Genomic DNA, 20,080 nt, shown 5'->3' with positions numbered 1-20,080 from the left:
TATTTTGTTGAATTTTTATTCATCTGCGTGAGAATGGTCATATAAATGTCAATCGGTACATGGCGATGAAAAGAGAAAATTTTTCAAGTTTTACAGCTTAGTCCTACAACGAAAACGCGAAAGATTTCTACACGACTCAACATTCCATGAAGTACAGTACGCCGAAGTATGCAGCCTCTTCCGCAGTTAATACTGATTAACTGCGGAAGTTAAGTGAGGCCGGGCCACTCTGGAACTTCAGTGGTGAAGGGGGAAATTGGCCATTCGTAAGCGGCTTGTCGGACCGTGTGGGAGTTTCTTGATGCGGTTTCTTTGTTCAACCGACATCAGTAGTTTACCTAAGGGAAAAGACTCCTACCGCACTGCTGTGGGTAGCTAACCTAAAGATATATATGGCTGACCACCAGCCAGTTAAGGCTCCAAGCGCTTTAATATGGTGGACAGGTACTTTCAGCGACCTAGGCATGGCAGCGAATTGCTGTCTCGACGAAATGAATTTTAATTTATGGATGTCATATATATTTTCAGTAGTTGATGGGGTGCGCCTACCCATTTTAGCAAATATATGAAAAGTGAGCGGTTGGGACACGTAAGCCGATGATGTATGGCACCGCGCTTACTCCACTCACGCTGTTAGGTAAGTTCTACGAGCTGTTTGGCATACTGGTCGCTAAACTGTTCGAGGCTCAGTAGCCGTTTTGGCACAGACATTTGGTCGTATGGTTTAGGGCGACCGAATGGAGTGGTGGCGGGAGAAATGCCAAGCAAACCAATTATGTATAAAAGTACAGTATGCAGGACATTACGTGCTCACGAATGCGTTCTTATTATTTTCAGAAAGTTCAACACATCTAGCTTGGTGTCCATACCGGAAGACTACAGTTTTGTGTATGGATTAACAATAATTACTACTTAACTCCGTTCATACTATTTTCCGGCGAAGCTACTTTTATACGTAACGTTTTAAACAACACATGGAATTAATATCGGTGGTCTGAAAAAAGCCCACATCCTGTAGTCGAACCAAATTTCCAGCGACGATTTTCACTGAACATTTGGTGTGACATGATCGTCAACCAGTTAATAGGTCCTTTCATACTAGAGCATCGATTTCGTGAGAAATTAGCCGGAATTTTTAAACAATGAATTTCTTGCAGAGCTTGAAAATTTCTCATTGTCGAAACTAATCGAAATGTCGAAACTAAACTTAATTAATCGAAACTATCAACTTGGTGGAGCAACAACACATTTCAGGAATGAAGTAAGACAATTCGTAGACGAAAGATTTCTTCCCCTACGGGGTCAGGATTGGTAAATGGATTGGACGTAGAGGACCAGTAAATTGACCTCTTAGATTGCCGGACCTTATTCTCTTAGTTTACTGTTTATGGTGATGAACCGGACCTTATTCTCTTAGTTTACTGTTTATGGTGATGAATGAAATGCAAGGTATACAGACATTAGGTAGACACACGTAATGAACTGATCGCTCTCATTCTCAATGCTGCTGCCTTCATCAAGGAACGCGAAGATATCATTAGGTTGGCGGCAGAAAATTTAAGGAAACTTCCTGAAAAGTGCACTGAAATGTCAATGGTGGAATTTTCTACATTTATTGTAAGTTAATACAGTATAAACCAGTGAGTATTTTTATTTTTCAAGTAAATTAAAAGTATTTTAATTTAAAAAGTTTGAATTAATTGTATTATAAACTATCGTTTTTAATTTTTACAAATTCATAACATTTTTCTTCTGTCAAAGTTTTGTTCTGTTTTGATTTTAAAATAAAAGTTGATTTTTTTTTTGTTTTTCATAGATTTTATTATACCAACTTTCTCAGAATTAAATTCTCTACAAATTTTAATAATAAAATTTACGCATTTATTAGTTATTTAACAATCTTATTGTTCTTCAAACCTGTTTTTCTGTTTTTCGTTGAATATCATGAAATTTACGGGCGATAAAGTTCTAGGACCTGTTATTCGATTTTTCAGGTCGAAAGCTGTAAGAAACCATCAAGTTTAGCAATTATATAACAGAATAAAAATTTCAATATGACCTCATTTCACCAAGGGAACTGAAATCCTGGCAAAATTTTTCTCTCTCCGTTACCGACAACAAAAAGAGTTTTAGTACATGTTTATATGACATTTTTCGCTTTTTTCAATCTCTAGAATCAATTCCCAAATCATTTTCCTTTCTAACTGAAATACTTTGATTATAATTTTTATTTAATTTGAAGAATATATTTCAATACCTTTTTTTCTGTAGAGTAAGTTTTACTGACGGTCCTGATGTAAATTCTTTTTCTAAAACAATTAAAATGGTATATTCTGACAAATTTTTTTCAGTATTGGATGGTTCTGAATTTTTTAATAATAATGATATCATTTTGATATTGAAAGTATTTGCAGATGAAAATTGTTTGAAAAAGTTAAGATAAAAAAGTAACGTCTATTCACGCATTCCATAGAACTTTAATTCACATACTTAGTAGTCTAGGTTTATTTGAATTCCTTTTTTTATTTTTATCTTTACGTAGGTTACTAACTTTTAGTTTTTTCCGAACGGTTTATTGTCATATAGGTAACGGTTTTTATTAGCTAAAATATAATTAAAAAGTAAATATTAATTTAAAAAACTATTGGAAATAAACCGTTCTAAAAATAATAATAAATTTTCAATTCTTCTTTAAATTTCGGATTTAAAATTTATATTTTATACATATAAATGAAAATAACTCTTCTGCTAAAAGATTTTTTAAGAAAATTGGAACATAAGAACTCAAAACTCGTTTACAGAAATGTTACTTATAATCAAAAATTAATTAATATTCTCATTGTTAAACAATCAGTAAAAATAATCATCATCAAGTAAAAATAAGAAAATAGGATACATTGCAACATACATACATAAAAGAAAAACCAAAGAATAATTATTATTACTAACAGATCGCTTGTTGCCCAATATTGGCAGTTCACAAAGTTAGTTCATCAGAAACGAAAGTTTGACAAATTTACGTTATAAACCAGGAAGTAGCTAGTTGGGAAACTTACTTTACCATTAACGAAGCAGTAACTTAATTCTTCAACAAAGATAAGGAGCAACAGCCTTTTAGAAGTTTTAAATTTATTAAAAATCTTTTTATGAGAATTTTCACTCTTAATAAAATAAAGTATTTATTCCTTCTCGTAAATGTTTCTTTATAGGAGGGTATGCATGCTTAGTTTAAAGTTTACGGTATCTCTGTGTTTCTTGTAAATAAAATTTTGTCCTAACTAACCTTATATAAGAGGCGTGCGTTGTCAGAGATGGTGGTGAAGAATTTGAGTTTGATGTTTCAGTGATTTTAATGTTTAAATTTTTAAATTTGTTTAGGATCGCCCAAAAAATAGTCACCCATTGTTAGTATTTTTACTCTTATTAAAAAATACTGTTTGAAATATTAGTTTTATAATGTTTCATAAGAATTATGTATATGTCAATTTTTTGTTCGATTTGGTCTCTATAGACCTCTTTACAACTTTTATTTCGCCTTATTCTTTTGTTTTTTTTTTTTTACAATATTCCTTCACCATTTCACTGTGTCGTTTCTTTCTTTCGATTACTGAATCTTAATTCGTAATTTTTAGCGGATTTCCAAAGAATTTATAGGAATCGCTACTGTACTCGATTAGATTTTATAAGAAGAGTATTGGTGAGAGGGGGACCAACCTTTCTTTACTTTTTTAAGTCGCCTGAACAAGATTAAGCAACGTTTATTGATGTATATCTAGTAGAAATAGACTTCTATTGATTTTAAGCGAATCGGGTCACAGGAACCGGAGTTGGAGGCAAAAATTTGGGGTTTTCGTACATTTTCAAGGTTCTAATATTGTTAACTTGAAGGGTAATTGTTAAAAAGCCAAAATTACATTTTTGCGAGCACCACGAGGTGTGAGCTGGTTTCCCAATGGTTCCAAAATATCATGATTGTTGCCCAAATCAGATGTTTGCGAACGACGCTAGGTGCAAACTGGTTTCGCAACGATTCAAATTCAAAATATCATGTTTGAAGCCAAAATAACAGTTTTACGAGCACCGCTAGGTGCCAGATAGTTTCGATATAGTACTTCAGTTTCGCAGTAATTCAAAATGTGATCTGGTATGAAGGAAAGGAGTTTGTATAGTAAAAATCAGTTTTAATCGTTTTCGGTCAACCTTTTATACAGGGTTATCATAAAAGAATGGTGCGGTTTCAGTAATTCATAGGAAGATTGTAGGGAAATTTCTAGATGTTATATTGGTATCCCTGAAAGCCTCCAACCCAAAAGTTTGTTTATCAGCAGTTGTAACCACAACGTCAGTTCTTGTATTGTTGTTGCGGTGAGTTTGGTGAGTTACTATATTCTCGGATAAAGACAAAGCAAAGTGTATTTTATTGATGGCTGAATTAAAATCCGTAATTTTAGTTCAACGTGCGTTTCGACGTGAATTCGGAACAGCTCCACCACACAAAAATAACATAACACGTTGGTTCAAACAATTCGAAGAAACTGGATCAGTAAGAAACAGAAATCAACCGGCAGACCAAGTGTACCAGACGAAACGGTTGAACTAATTAGACAATCGGCAATTAGAAGTCCTGGGAAGTCCATCCCCTGTCGAAGTGTCGAATTAGGTATTCCAAAATCAACAGTTCACAAAAGTTTACATAAAAAACCTAAATTACACGCTAATAAAATCCAGATACTGCAGGAATTGAAACCCGATGATGCTGTAAAACGTTACAATTTCGCTGTTGAAATGTTGGACAGAATAAGTGAAAACGAATCATTTTTAGATGATATAATTTTTACAGACGAAGCTACATTCCATGTGAATCGATGTGTTAACAGACACAATTCACGAATATGGGGCTCTGAAAACCCATACGCAATTATAGAGAAACAACGCGATTCGCCTAAAGTTAATGTTTGGTGTGGTGTGATGAAAAATCGTGTAGTAGGGCCTTTCTTCTTTGCTGAAAAAACAATTAATGGAGTTGTGTATCTTGACATGTTAACCGATTATTGCTTTCCTCAGCCGGATGAACTCGAAAACATTCATCAACTTCATTTCCAACAAGATGGTGCTCCCCGCACTTCAATGCATTGGTCACGGACGCTTTGAACGAAAAATTTGGAGTTCGATGGATAGGCCGGCAAGGACCCATACTTTGGCCTCCAAGGAGTCCAGACCTGACACCTTGCGATTTTTTATTGTGGGGGTACATCAAAAGCGTTGTTTATACACAAAAAATTCGCGACCTAAACCACTTAAAAAGCAGAATTAATGAAGCAATGACAACCATTAACGAAGAAATGTTAACTAATGTTTGGAGAGAAGTTGAATATCGTTTGGACATTTGTCGAGCGACTAAGGGCGCACATATTGAAATTTATTAATTATGTAAAAAAATGTTTGAGACGACAAATTTGAAAAATAAAAAAACATAAACTGTAAGTAATTCTGTTTTAATTTAAACCATGTTCAAAACCGCACCATTCTTTTATGATAACCCTGTATTTTGTGAGCACAACTCCAAAATCGAACAGATATCAAGGTAACGATATCAAAGTGGGTTGTTAGCAAGTAGCAGTGTTAAGCAATCGAGGCAGTCACAACTATGTGAAAAGGAGGAGAAATAAAAAACACAAATATAACGTAATTATTGGAACAATACACAGTACCTTGCAGTATTATAAAAGAACGCATGAAACTAACATAACATGAAATAAAAAAAACTAAAAAAAACCGAAAGGTAGCTAAATACTCAAAGCAATATTATTTTTAAACATCTTTACAGTTGTACAACATTTTTCTTTACTAAAACCGAGAATCCATCCTATTGACACAGTTACTGCGAGTTTTCTTGGGCTTGGAAACTTTCCAGTTTTTCCAATATTATTTACCTGTTACTATTATTAATAAGTATTCTCGCATTCTAAACAGCCTTAATTCACAGTCAATAGTAGTTATTTCCTGTTATTTCTTCATATTCTTTTTTTATTATCAATAAAGACGCTTGTTTTACCTCTCTGGTAAAGCCTCTTTTCATAAAGTGGCAGTTTTTTTTGTACAGACTCTGTATCATATTTTAAAAAGAAATTAAAATAAAAAAATATATAAAAGTAATCTTTGTAACAACATAAAACCGTTCTAAAGAACACCTTAAAGTGTGGAACAATACACATTATTCAGTTCTTTACATTTTTAAATATTGGAAGACAGTACCAAATAAAATTCTAATACGTTGCTGGTAGGTGTTCCTGACTTCAAAAAATTGAAATTTAAACAATTAAATAGTGTTCATTTCCTTGTTTGTAGGTTTTTATTTTTATTTTATTTTATTTTTTTAAGTTTCCTTTTAGTTCTTTGTCGTGTGATTAGTCTCGTTGTCCTGGGTTATTATATATAAAATTATATATGTTCCCAAATTCCAAACGACTTTATTCACGTTTAGTAGTAGTCAATCGTCTTTAAAATTTTTTTTCCTGTCCTTCCTTTTTTATTTTCATTAAGATATAAGTTATCTTGCATTTCATTTCTTGATAACAGTTTTCTTTATGCATTTTTACATTTCATGTAAAAATTTAAATAATTTTTAAAAAAACTTTGTATAAAATAATCCCCTTGGAAGTTGTATTAAGACTAAAACAAAAACTCGTATTCACTTTTTTGAAGAACCAAATTAAAGGAAAATAGTTTAAGAGTTGTTTGGCTTTAGTTTATCGTGAAATTTAGAAGTTGAGATTTAAAAACAAACTGTCAGGAAGTACGTCAGAAGAGCAGACTTCCGGTTTTAGTTAACCTTAAAAACATATCCAAAGACCCAGTTTTTTTGCTTCTGACGCTGGTTTCTGTGACTCGAGTCCCTTGAAAATCAATAAGACCCTATTCTCAATAGTGTTACATCATCCCACAAAGTTTCGTTAAAATCAGTTAAGATTTGCATCTGGTAGAGCGAACGAAAAAACCTTATACATATATATATAAACATCCCGGGCGCCTTAGCGATTTCCAAATTCTTTGGGAATCTGCTAAAAAACAACTGAATGTTTGTATCTTTTATTTCTAAAAAGATGGGTTTTTTAAACTCGTCTGTTTTTAAGAAAAATTATTTTGTTTATTTTTCACTTTAATTTAAAGAAATTGATTCTGTTTTATTCAAATGATGAAAATAATCTCTAGACAGTTATTATTTTCTGATGACAATAGTAATATACTGTTTTCATTAGTAATGTGAACATTATTGGAAATGTATTCTATTTAGTACTTGAAGATAATCCTGTTTTCATCTGCCTTTGATATGCTATTCTGTTTCGACATTATCTATTCTCTAACATATACGTTTCAATTTCACTTCATATGATTACTGATGACGTAAAAGCTGGTACTCTGACTGATACAAGATTACTTCTCCTGAAGGGAGCAAAATACGGCTTTTATAACATTTAAAATAAATACAAAAATTAAATATTTCCATAAAACTTCCTTAAAATATAATTTTATTAAGAAAAAACAAAACAAAATGTACTCGACTTTCTTTTTACTTCAATTTTATTTTTACTAAAATGTATTAATTTACGAGATAATTCAGATATTAGTTAAAATTATGTTTTAATGGAAAATATCATAATTTCCTAAATAAAGTTCTACTACGATGTTTCTTAATATCTCCGAAAAAAATGTTTGTAATAATTTTAGAAAGACTTCTAAGTTTTTTTTAGACATCTAATTTAACTTTTCGCACCGATAATAATCGGGGCAAAAGAATCCAACAATCGATTCTGGACTCTGCATTTCTGAATTTATAGTTAATATGTGTGTGTATGTGTATATATATATATATATATATATATATATATATATATATATATATATATATATATATATATATGTGTGTGTGTGTGTGTGTGTGTGTGTGTGTGTGTGTGTGTGTGTGTGTGTGTGTGTGTGTGTGTGTGTGTGTGTGTGTGTGTGTGTGTGTGTGTGTATGTGTGTGTGTATGTGTGTGTGTGTTAACAACTCGAAATTATTAAGTTTTTAAGGTTAGTTATATTTGGCTAAACCAAAATTCTTAAAATTTGGGATGGTGACTTCTATGTATATATTTTGCTACACATTTATTATACTATGATAACATTATTACTATGATACTGTATCACTGATGCTTTTAAAGTCAAGGATCTCAAAAGGGTTTGTTGATAAAGTCAGTCAGGGGTCATATTTTGAATAATTTACCATTAAGTTAAGCAACACGTTACCGATTTATTTATTTTTTTATTGATGCCTTTTTCTTTTATGCTATTTAATAATTCTTTCAATGGCAATTTACCTGAATTTATTTTTAGTCTAAATTACACCCAGTATTCTTCTTTATTCGTTGATTTACACATTTTTTTTATCAGAGTATCATCTTTACAAGCCGTGTTGCATAAAACCTTTTATCGACTAGTTCTTTATCTGGATATCAGTTCGATAATGAGACAGTTGCGCGTAGTAACAATTCCACATATATTCGATTTTAATTTTACAAGCTATCATAGTGCCTTTTGTGCTTAGTGTTTGATTTTGATGTAACATCCAAATAAATTTAAATTAATAAAAAATCCTATTAGTGATATGTAGTTCTCTTAAGGAACGCTGGTTAGGCCTAGTAAACCATTACTTTAATAGTAGTATTATGATGTAACAGTATATGTATATTTGACATGATCGTCAATATTATTAAAAAGTAGTTTAAGCCAAAAGTTTGAAATTAGGCATCCAACAGTAGCTTTGTTAACCATCCAAGCAGAGGAGAAAATATTATATTTTTCAAATTTCTTTTCTTTTTTTTCAAAAGCGGAAAAACGTTTTTTTTTTTTAATAAAGAAAGATACGTTTTTACATAGTAAATAATTTATATCCAATTTCACATATTGTAGATTGTCTTTAGAAATATTTTATAACTATTGATCAAATTATGAAGAAAATTTGTGGAATTCATAGAAAAACATTATTTATTTATATTTTATGTTTGGTTTTTTTTGTTGTAGTTATTAATTATTATTACAAAAGGAAAGAGATATGATTTTTTAGATTAAAAAAGAATGAATAAAAACAAAAAATAATTAAAAATATGAGTATGGATTGTTGAAATGCAAGAATAATAAAATGTTGAAATACGAGGTCGTTTAATTTGTTTTTGTTTTTTTTAATCAAAAATCTACTGGGAATTTATTTTTCTCTTGCGTTGAAGTTTTTATTGTATTAACAGAAGTAATACATTCGAACAGTTGTTAGTGAATCAAATCAAATATCAATATCAAATTTCTGATTGGATTTTACGTTAGGTGTAGTTCCAAATCTACGTACGTAAATCATAGTGGTACGTCATACATTTAAATTAGTGTCATTAATTTCTGTAATATCTGTCAATTTCAGTATCTTGTTGAGTATATTAAACATAATCCTTATCGTAATTAAAGTTTAACTAGTGGTAAATTTATTCGTAATTGACATACTGCGATGTGTGTACTTAATATGATGTGTGCAACATACATACTGTATAATATATATATTCATAGACTATCCATGTATCGTTAGAATGCTTATGTTTGCTATTAGTTCATTGTGTTGCTATTATAAATCACAAGCTAATGTATTGCTAACAAATTAGCATCCATTTTACAAACACCGCGCGCACGCTTGTGTCTGCAAAGTTTACGTTATACTGTGAGTTTGTGGGTGTGTGTGTGTGTGTGTGCATGAGTAAAATAGGATTTTACCTCTAAAATACCCTTCTCTTTAAAATAATACGTTGGAGTAGAAAAAATTCGGTCTTTTTATAATGGCCCTGCCACTTCTTTCATGTACATAACATTGAAAAAATTTTACCTAACATTGAAAATTTTACCTATTCAAAATTTATTGATTAAAATTAAAATCCCAACTATTTATTCGTTTGTTAAACTAACTTTTATTTTTATTGATGTAATAAGCGCATGTACTTACAATTAAAATATTAAGCACTTATGAAACCGCAGTAATACTATTTTTGATTTTTATGCAGATGGCCAAATAACTATCAAATTTATTTATATAATAATTTCCACTTACCAACAATCTTTAATAATATGTTCGAGCGCTTTCGTATTAGTAATACATCTTCAGGAACATTGATGTATTATAATTATAATTATTTACTTCATATATCAAAAATTATACTAACTTGAATTTTAAAAACAAAAATTATAAATATAACAATTCATCGTCCCAAAAGTAAAATAATATAAACGTTAATCCGTCATGTCAGTATGAAGGTCTCACTTGTTATGAAGAGATAAGTAGGTCGCAGGTAGATCTCAGGTATCTAGGTAGATAAGTAGGTCTCAATTGTTGTCATTCATAACTATTGATTGAGACCTTCATACTGACATGATGGATAACGTTGAAAATATTTTACCTTTTGACGATCAATTGTTTTATTTATAATTTTTGTTTTTAAAATTCAAGTTAGTGTAATTAATGATTTGTGAAGTAAATAATTATAATTATAATATATCAATTTTCCTGAGAATGGATTACTAATACGAAAGTGCTCGAACATACTATTAAAGATTCTTGGTAAGTGGTATACTAATATATAAATAAATTATATATCAATACCAACGGGCCTTGATTAATAAAATTACTATCAATTTGTTTGAAATGTCCCGTTTGACACGTACGAGAGGCTATCTCTAAAGTAAAGACTGTTTCGTTGTAAAAAGATTTATTCTGAAAACTTTATAAATATTTTTTATTTCTCATAAACTACATACCTCATACTACTTCTCTATGTAATCGCCACATGAATTAAGACTTTTATCGTAGCTATACACCAGCTTGAATATACCCTCGTCGTTTTTTGTTTTTTTTTTTTACCGCCAGCCCATTTAGCAACTGATTAACAACATTTTTAAGTCCATTGTTATCCGCGAATTGCTTACCGCTCAAAAATTCTTTCAATTTCTCAAACAAATAGCAATCAGTAGGAGCTAAATCCGAACTTTGTGGTGAGTGATCGTAAATTTCCCATCCAAATGTTTTCAGTAAATCTTATACCCGCAGTATGTAGACGTGCATTATCGAGTAGTAGGACGACGCCGTCGGTCAGCTGCCCACGTCGCCGATTTTGAATGGCGCGCTGTAACTTACGTAGAGTTTTGTAGTAGGCTTCTGCATTTATAGTCGTTCCACGCGGTATGAAATCAATCAGCAGTATGCAAAACCGATCCCAAAAGACTGTGGCCTTCAGTTTGTGTCCAAATGGCTGCGGCTTGACCTTTATTGGTCTGGTTGGTGATTGAGGATGAAGCCATTCACTTGACTACCGTCTTTTCTCTGGCATGTAATACGAAATTCATGTTTCATTGCCGGTAACAATTGAATTAAGGAACTCATGGCCTTTTTCAGTGTAGCGCATCAAAAATTCCAAAGCAGATCCCGTTCGGATATTTTTTTTTGACATTCGTTAAAACGTGCGGCACCCGATTGCACAAACCTTTCTGAAGCCTAAATGTTCATGAACAATGAGACCGATAACAGCTTTTGAAACATCAGGAAAAAGTAGGGCCAGGTCGGAAATCGTTGAGCGACGATCTATTCCGATTTCATCATCGACACGTTTCAAGAAGTCTTCGGTGATTATCGAGGGCCTCCCCGAAAGTTCTTCATCGTGCACATTAATTCTGTTATTTCTTAACCTTTCACATCATTTTCGGGCGTTTTTTAATTTATTACATTATCACCGTACACAGCAATCAACCGCCTATGAATTTTAGCCGGTTTAAGGTTTTGATGCTTTAAAAAACGTATGACTCCACGTATTTTACAGTCGGCTGCAACATCGATGTTTCTGTTAATTTTATAACGTAGTAACTCACACGTAATCAAAGATACTACAACGCGACAACTTACAGACAACAATGCAGTGTGTATATTACTAGCGTGGTCATGAACGACAGGTTTGCCAACTTTAAGAGAGACATTTCCCAGCAATCTTTACTTTAGAGATATCCCTCTTATATTTGTTCGGGATTTATTTCCATATGTATTTTTTTACATATTATAGCTGATAATTAATAAAAAATAAAAATAATTTTAATCCCATAAAATTTGTAACTAATTCTCTGGAAAGTTTTTTTTTTTAATGTGAATGTTATATCTTCGGTCCCTTTTAGGCGAAAGAGTTTAGTGTCATATTATATAAGTTTTAACAAAAAACGGTGTAAGAATAAAAATTTGTGTAGTAATATTTACACTACTTTCTGATTATCTTTGTTAGCGTGTTGGGGTAAACTGTTTATTTATCCTACTGTGAATCTTGAACGGTTACACCATTTGTCATTTAATAAATATAAAACGATTTTTCTTATCCACATTAGTTTTATTAAGTATATGACAATTTAAGGAATATAATTACTGACAGTTAACGCTATTTTTACAGTCTTAAAAAACAAAATTGCTTGAAACTCACGAATTACTGTATCCGATTTCTAAATAAATAATTATGATAAACAGATTTGACGTTCAATCTTTTTTTTTAGGCAGTATATCACTTTTATTTCAGTAATTTTGGCATAAATCATTTGTTTGGCTGTGTGTTAAAAAACTGGAAACCATTCTCTTTACCCCTTTCCAAAGTACTATAAACATGCAATGCTTATTATTCTTGGAAATTATGTGTCTGATGTCAAATGGAATCGTGCAGTTATCGCGCCTTGCTCCAATATTATGAATGAAGTTATTACCATTGACATCGGTGGAATCTTTTATCCCGGCTTTAAAACCCTGTTAAACATGACATACGCTACAAAATGTCCATTTCATATTCCTAACACAAGCTTTGAGATTCTCAGATTAATTAATCAAACACAAAAAAAAAAAAATACTAATCCAAGCTTAAAAATCATGTTTTTTTTTGGAATATAAACACAATTTTTTTATTTATTGTTACTGCTTGAATCTTTTATACACATACTTGAATTGGATGAAAATATTTTTCAGGAAAACCGAGTTTGATTCCTATCAAAATAACATTACTTCCTTTGTAATGGGGAAAAATTTCGGTTTTCATATTTTAACAGAAATATCCATTTTGACCATCCCTGAATCCATTTTGACTAGTTTCGGGGTGATGTCTGTACGTACGTACGTATGTATGTATCTCGCATAACTCAAAAACGATTAGCCGTAGAATGTTGAAATTTTGGATTTAGGACTGTTGTAACATCCGGTTGTGCACTTCCCTTTTTTATTGAAATCGACTGGATTAAAAGCGTCCAAAAAAGCCCAAAATCCAAAATATTTGGATCTTACAAGAGCAAGTCACATCGGGTCGAATCCGTCTTAATTTCCTTTTTTAACTTTTTTTTTAATTTAAATATATTGATTTATTAATAATTAACTTTTTATAGAAAAAAAAAATGAACAAATCAGAAGTTATTAGTGTAATAAAATTTGATGTACTTTACATTTTATTTAACAAATTTTTACAGAGGTTAATAATTATTAATTAATCAATATATTAAATTAAAAAAAAAAAATTAAAAAAGTATGAATATGAAGTCGGATTCGAACTGATGAATGCATGTTTACGGATCTGACACGTACCCCAAATAACTAATTGAAGAACGTGAAACAAATTTAATATATAAACTAATTTAAAATGCTGATACAGACACCACAAAAAAATGTGATGCAATGTGGTGTCCACGACAATGCAATTGTGTAACTAACTGTTCATTTTATTAAAGAATTGGAGGTTCGTATCTCACTTTCAAACGAAATAAGTTTAAATTAAGTGCAGCAAAAATGTGTATACGTAATTTAATAGGCGTACAAGGAAGTCGTGTGGTGTTCACATCAGATGTTTTTTAAATACGATTAATAAGATTTGGCTTTTACACAGCTTAGGTTAAAGTAAAATCTTGTAATTTGTATAATAGTTTATGAAATCGTGAAGTATATTATAAATTAATATTTAAAAAAAAAAGTTAGCGTACATGAAAAATGTTTTAATATAATTTTTATTAGTATTATTATTTGCTAATAAAATTAATTTGTTAATTTTTCCACGGTACCTTGATTTCCTTCCTGTTCAAACTTCGAAGACCGAGATTGAATTTCTGGTCGTTGAGATGCAGGTAGTACTTTCCCAACACTACAAAAAAACAATATTGACATGTCTTTAAGTAATCCAATTCAGAAAACATAAGAGTAGCTCATATTTTCATGCAAGTAATGTATCTAGCCCTTACTCTGATACATTTATTTTTAAATAAAATTTATTATTTTATTTACAAAATAATAATACCGTGATACAATTATGAATAATTCTTTGTAAAAATTAATGTTTTTAATTAGGATTTTGCAGCTGTGTTCTTCATAGACCACTTTCTTTCTAAGTACGCTGAAGTCAGTCTCAGACAGTATTTAAGTTTAGCTTTACTATTGTTTGTATTTTTGAAAAATATAATGAATACTGTTTCATATATTAATCGTTAAAAAATGATATATAAATAATTATAAAAACATAATATTATATGAGATAAGAAATTAAACTAAACAGCAATATCGGTTTAATAAACTGCTAAAAGCTATTCTGATCGAAATTAATGAACGTAAATAAAGACAACTTTGAAGATGTTCTTATTTGGAACATACAAATATCTCTCTGGTGTGGACCAGCCGTATTAAGTATTATATACTCGTACTCTCTCGAGAATGTTAGGCCTGTACTGCGTGTATATATAGTAGTGGGATGAATTACTATTGCTACTGTCGCTGCTGACATACCTCTGAAATAAGCGAGTCGAATAGGGTGCTCAAAAATTGACGCAGCCTTATGGAAAAATTATTAAGTTACAATGGCAGTTGAAAGTGGCCTCCATTATTACGTAATCGAATACGACGTGTGTTCTTAAACACATGTAACATTTGTTGAGGAATTTCAGCTATACATCGTTCAATTTCGCTATGCAATTCGGGAATGATGTGAGAATGAGTTTTGTAAGCAATATCCTTAAGATATCCTCACAATAAAACGTCAGGAGGGGATAAATCAGGAGACCGAGGGGGCCGTAAAACCTTCGAAATCACTTGTCCATGAAAACACTGATCCAAGAAAATCATAGCGTTGTTGGCTGTATGAGCCCCGTAGCATTACCCTCCTGAAACCACGTGTACTCATAGCTGGTCTGCCGGTTTAAAAATGGTTGCATCATCTGTCTGTAGCGCTCACTGTTCATTGTGCCATAAAAGAATATCATAAGATTCCGTACGTGACATTGCACACCAAACACCCACTTTTTGTCCGTGCAGCTGCTGTGGATTTCCCGTACACCAAATGCGTAAATTCTGTCCGTTGACGTATCCATCTAGGTGGTACCGTGTCTCGTCAGACCATAACCAGTCATCGAGTCTTCCCCATCTGGCGTTACAGATGACATGAACCACTACATGTTTTCCAGTGTCTGGAGGTAAAAACTCGTAAACGACACGATTTTTGTACGGATGCATCTGTAAACACTTGCGCGATGCCGTGTGGATACTACCGACGGAGAGACCAGACTGGTTAGATAAGCGTCGCACAGACTTCTTGGAATTATCAGAATATACAGCTTGCACGTCGATCAAATTTTCTGATATTAGCACTTTCGGTCGATCACTTTAGGCTGCATCTGGCACATTCCCTGTCTCTTGGAACTTGTACAACCGCTTGATGGAGAACTTATTTGCTGCATCCATACCATAATTTTCTGTGAAGGTATAACTGGCACATACGATGCACTGGGACACAATGAATATTTTCTGCTGCATTGTGTAACCCATTTTTCTTCAGTTTTCCTCAATTAAACGTACAACAAAAGATACAAACATTCTTTCATAAAGTTGCGTCACTTTTTGAACACACTGTATTTTTATTTCTAAAATTTTTACTATAATTTAAGTCCGACTTATAAGGCGACTCTTTGTTTAATATTCAAAATTAAATTCTACTTATTAGTCATATATGATTTGTTTGAAATAATTAAAAAAATAGTTATATAAATAATTTGCCAAAATTAATCTCTCTCTCTCTCTCTCTCTCTCTCTCTCTCTCTCTCTCTCTCTCTGTTTGTGTGTTACGCGCGAGCATTGAAAATTAATTCGTAAGACTTTTTTTATATAATTTATAATTTAAAATAAAAGTAATAATTGCATCAGTATTAGAACGTTAATTGTTTATAATAGTTGTTAATGAATTGAAAGGCATTAACTTTCATACTTAAATCTAACCTTTTACACTGCCCATTTTAAACTTTTACTATTTTGCTTTAAAATCTCTTATTAATTTTAATATATGGTCCCGTTTCTAAAATTTTCCCAGCTCTGTTACTATCATCAGTTTTATTAAAAGTCACTGCAGAATTACTTTTACCGGATTTTAAAAAGAAATTGTGACATTTTTTTTTAATTCCATTATTAATATTATGGTTGGTTTATTTTGTCTTTAGGTTTAGATAAGAAGAAATTAATTTAACCTATTTTAGCTTTTATATATTTTCTAATTTTACCCTATTCTATATACCGTCTACTATAATAGTGTGTAGTAAGTATTGCTTCTTAATTTATTATTTTTTGTTTTCATTTACTTATCTGTGTACTCGTAGTAATTTCTCAATGATTAATGATGATTATTACATAACAGTCGAAATTGGTTATCTAGTTTTAGATTTAAATAATTTTATTTGTAAATAGCTTTTGAAAGTTTCCTTGTTTTCCATTTAATTTCAGTAACTTTAACTTTTTTGTTTAAGCTGTTTTTTTAATTTATATTTCATTTAATTTTATATATACACATAGAGCGGCAGAAATAACTCCCGAATTTGCCACCGTCGTAGCTCAGCGCTAGTGTTAGTAGGCGGGTCCGGACTGATTCCATAGTGCAGGTCTGGTATTGCAATTTTCAGTCGCTAACATGGCGTGGAGCGGTGAACATCGTGCGTTCGTCATCGAAACTTATTTTAAAAATGGTGATTCTGTAATCTGTACGCAGCGATTATTTCGTACACACTTCGGGATAAGTCGACACGGTGCAATCCCTGACAGGAAAACCATTCTAACACGGGTTAGAAATTTTAGAGTTACGAGTTCGGCTATGAAAAAACCACCGCCAGGTAGACCTCGCAGCGTTCGAACTCCACAGAACGTTCAACTACTCCAGCAAGCAGTTACACGATCTCCAAGGCGTCCAGTCCGTAGGCACGCTGCCAGTTTGGGAATATCTGATCGAACAGTGAGAAAAATTTTACACCAAGACCTGCACTTCCACCCGTATAAAATAATGGTTGTGCAGGAACTTTTTTTTTTTTTTGTCTTCAGTCATTTGACTGGTTTGATGCAGCTCTCCAAGATTCCCTATCTAATGCTAGTCGTTTCATTTCAGTATACCCTCTACATCCTACATCCCCAACAATTTGTTTTACATACTCCAAACGTGGCCTGCCTACACAATTTTTCCCTTCTACCTGTCCTTCCAATATTAAAGCGACTATTCCATGATGCCTTAGTATGTGGCCTATAAGTCTGTCTCTTCTTTTAACTATATTTTTCCAAATGCTTCTTTCTTCATCTATTTGCCGCAATACCTCTTCATTTGTCACTTTATGCAGGAACTTAGTGAACGTGATCGGGCCAGTCGTATTGCATCTTGTCACACTATCCTTGAAAATGTTCAAAACAATGCAGTCGTACTCTCATCTGACGAAGCGCATTTTCATTTATCAAGTTATGTCAATAAGCAAAATTTTCGTTATCGGGCAGAAAATAATCCTAGACAACTGTATGAGCGACCTCTCCATAGCCAAAATGTTACAGTTTGGTGTGCTGTAGCAGACTTTGGAATCATGGGCCCGTATTTTTTTGAGAAGGAAGGGCGAACAGTTACAGTTACGTCTCAACGTTATGTACACATGCTAAACAACTTCCTGAAGCCAAAACTGAATGAAATTGGAAATCGTGTTGTACGGTATCAACAGGATGGTGCAACCTCTCACACACCAAGACAATCTATGGAAGTCCTAAGACAAATGTTTCCAGGGCGTTTAATCTCACTGCGAGGTAACATGCCGTAGCCAGCTCGTTCACCCGATCTTGCTGCTTGTGACTTCTTTCTATGGGGCTACTTAAAGAGTAAAGTCTACAAAAACAAACCGAGGACAACCGACTAACTCAAAGCTGCTATCCGACACAAAATCGCGGAAATTCCACAAGAGATAACGACGAGAGTAATGCACAATTTCCGAGTCGTGTATAGACAATGACGGTCGCCATTTAAATGATATTATTTTTAAGTAACTGAAACTTTAATCATTTAGATATACAATAAATGGCAATGATAATTCTTATTGTGGTATAATAAAGTTTGACTAAAATCTATTACGTATTTTTTTATTAGCCCTTCAAACTGGGGAGTTATTTCTGCCGCTCTCTGTATATATATATAATACGCATAGGCTGACAAAAAACACTGCTCGTATGAAAACAAAAAGCACAAGTCTAATGACGTGTAACATGATCGTCATTAGAACGAGCCTTCAATACTGAAATTACCTGCAGGTAATGTTTTTTACTGTTTGTTCCTAATGTAGCTCAACTTCTGCTTCTCGAATTAATTAGTCCAGCGTTCTGTTTGTTTTTTTATCCACCTGGACTATTCATAGCACTGGGCAACTTCCCTGAGATCTTTAGCAGTTTAATTTTTTCCTGACAATGATCTTCAGGTTGTTTCCTGTCCAAAAATTTGCAATATTCGTCGCTAGGATATGGAAAATGACCTCTTCTGAACACAGAGTTCTTTGAAAACTGATACCTTTATTTTCTTCTCTCAACACGCTACCTTTAGCATCCCCCTATATGTACCCCTCCGCTAAAGCATCAGTTCTTCTCCTTTAATTGTTCATGTTTCGGCACAGTAAAGGAAAATTAGAAACCACAGGGTCTTTAGCGGTCTCAGTGCTTGTAGTACAGCTGAAAGCTAATATTAATAAAGCACAGGAAAGGATTGTCGAGAAATAATACATTGGTTCGTATGATATTCCAAAAGTTTCCGGCTTTATGACTAGCACAGTTTTCTTGATTCAGGTCCTTTAAGCAGCTGCACCTATTTTTGTATGAGTATACCTGAAACTTGTTACGTTCATGGAGCATCAGACCAGGATTTCTTAAGTTCCAATAAAAAACTGTGTCAAGAATTAGTATTAACGAGCTGTTAGTACAGAGTGAGTCATGAAAACGTAGTCCCACCAGAGTATGGAGTATTGAATAGAATATTAACATCGTAATTTCGCGCCCAGGACATTGGCATGAAAAATTAGAACAAAGGAAAAGGATATACATTCTTACGTAAGAACTACCCCTCCCTGAATCGCGTGATCGTCCCTCCCTCCCCTCTACCTTTCATGCTACGATCTACTGTAGACGTTGGTTAACTAAACTGCTTTGATACGCAGATAAGTTGACTTAATAAGACTAGTGGAAGATGAAATATGGCTTTCAAAGATGCGGGAATACATATTTTTTACCAAAGGTTTTCTAACTAATTTTTAACCAATTTTGCCAGAACTTCTTTGAATATCATATTAATTTCAGGCTACATATCATTGCGCTATAACAGTTCTAATATAAAGGAATAATAACGTCAAACAAAATACTCGTACCTTTAATTCGTTTATTAAATAATATAATTTATCATTAAAATATATATATATATTTATTTTCCTGAATTTCTCTTAATTTCTTCATATTGAAATCTTATAGCTTATTTTTTTATATTTTTAACATTTAAAAAAATTTTTCTTTTTAAGTACATGTCGTAAATACACAGTACAAAAGGAATTCGAGAATAAATATTTTTTTCAAATTTGGAAATTTATTTAGTTGGAAATTTATTCAATCAAATGCACCTCTTCTGTAATTGCATCTTTCAGATCTGTTAAATTACGGATTTGTGAGTATGAGCACATTCTTTTAAATATCTTCGCAGAAA

At 32.3% G+C, this 20,080-nt stretch overlaps 1 protein-coding gene across 1 annotated transcript in view; it reads left to right on the top strand.

Moving 5' to 3' along the window:
- LOC142327629 (cilia- and flagella-associated protein 298) overlaps window positions 1–20,080 on the top strand; it is a 467,369-nt gene that overhangs the window by 428,784 nt on the left and 18,505 nt on the right. The window lies entirely within an intron of this gene.

Source organism: Lycorma delicatula, chromosome 7 (assembly GCF_047948215.1).
Source record: "Lycorma delicatula isolate Av1 chromosome 7, ASM4794821v1, whole genome shotgun sequence".
NCBI lineage: Eukaryota > Metazoa > Arthropoda > Insecta > Hemiptera > Fulgoridae > Lycorma > Lycorma delicatula.
This window is presented reverse-complemented; position numbering and strand designations above follow the sequence as displayed.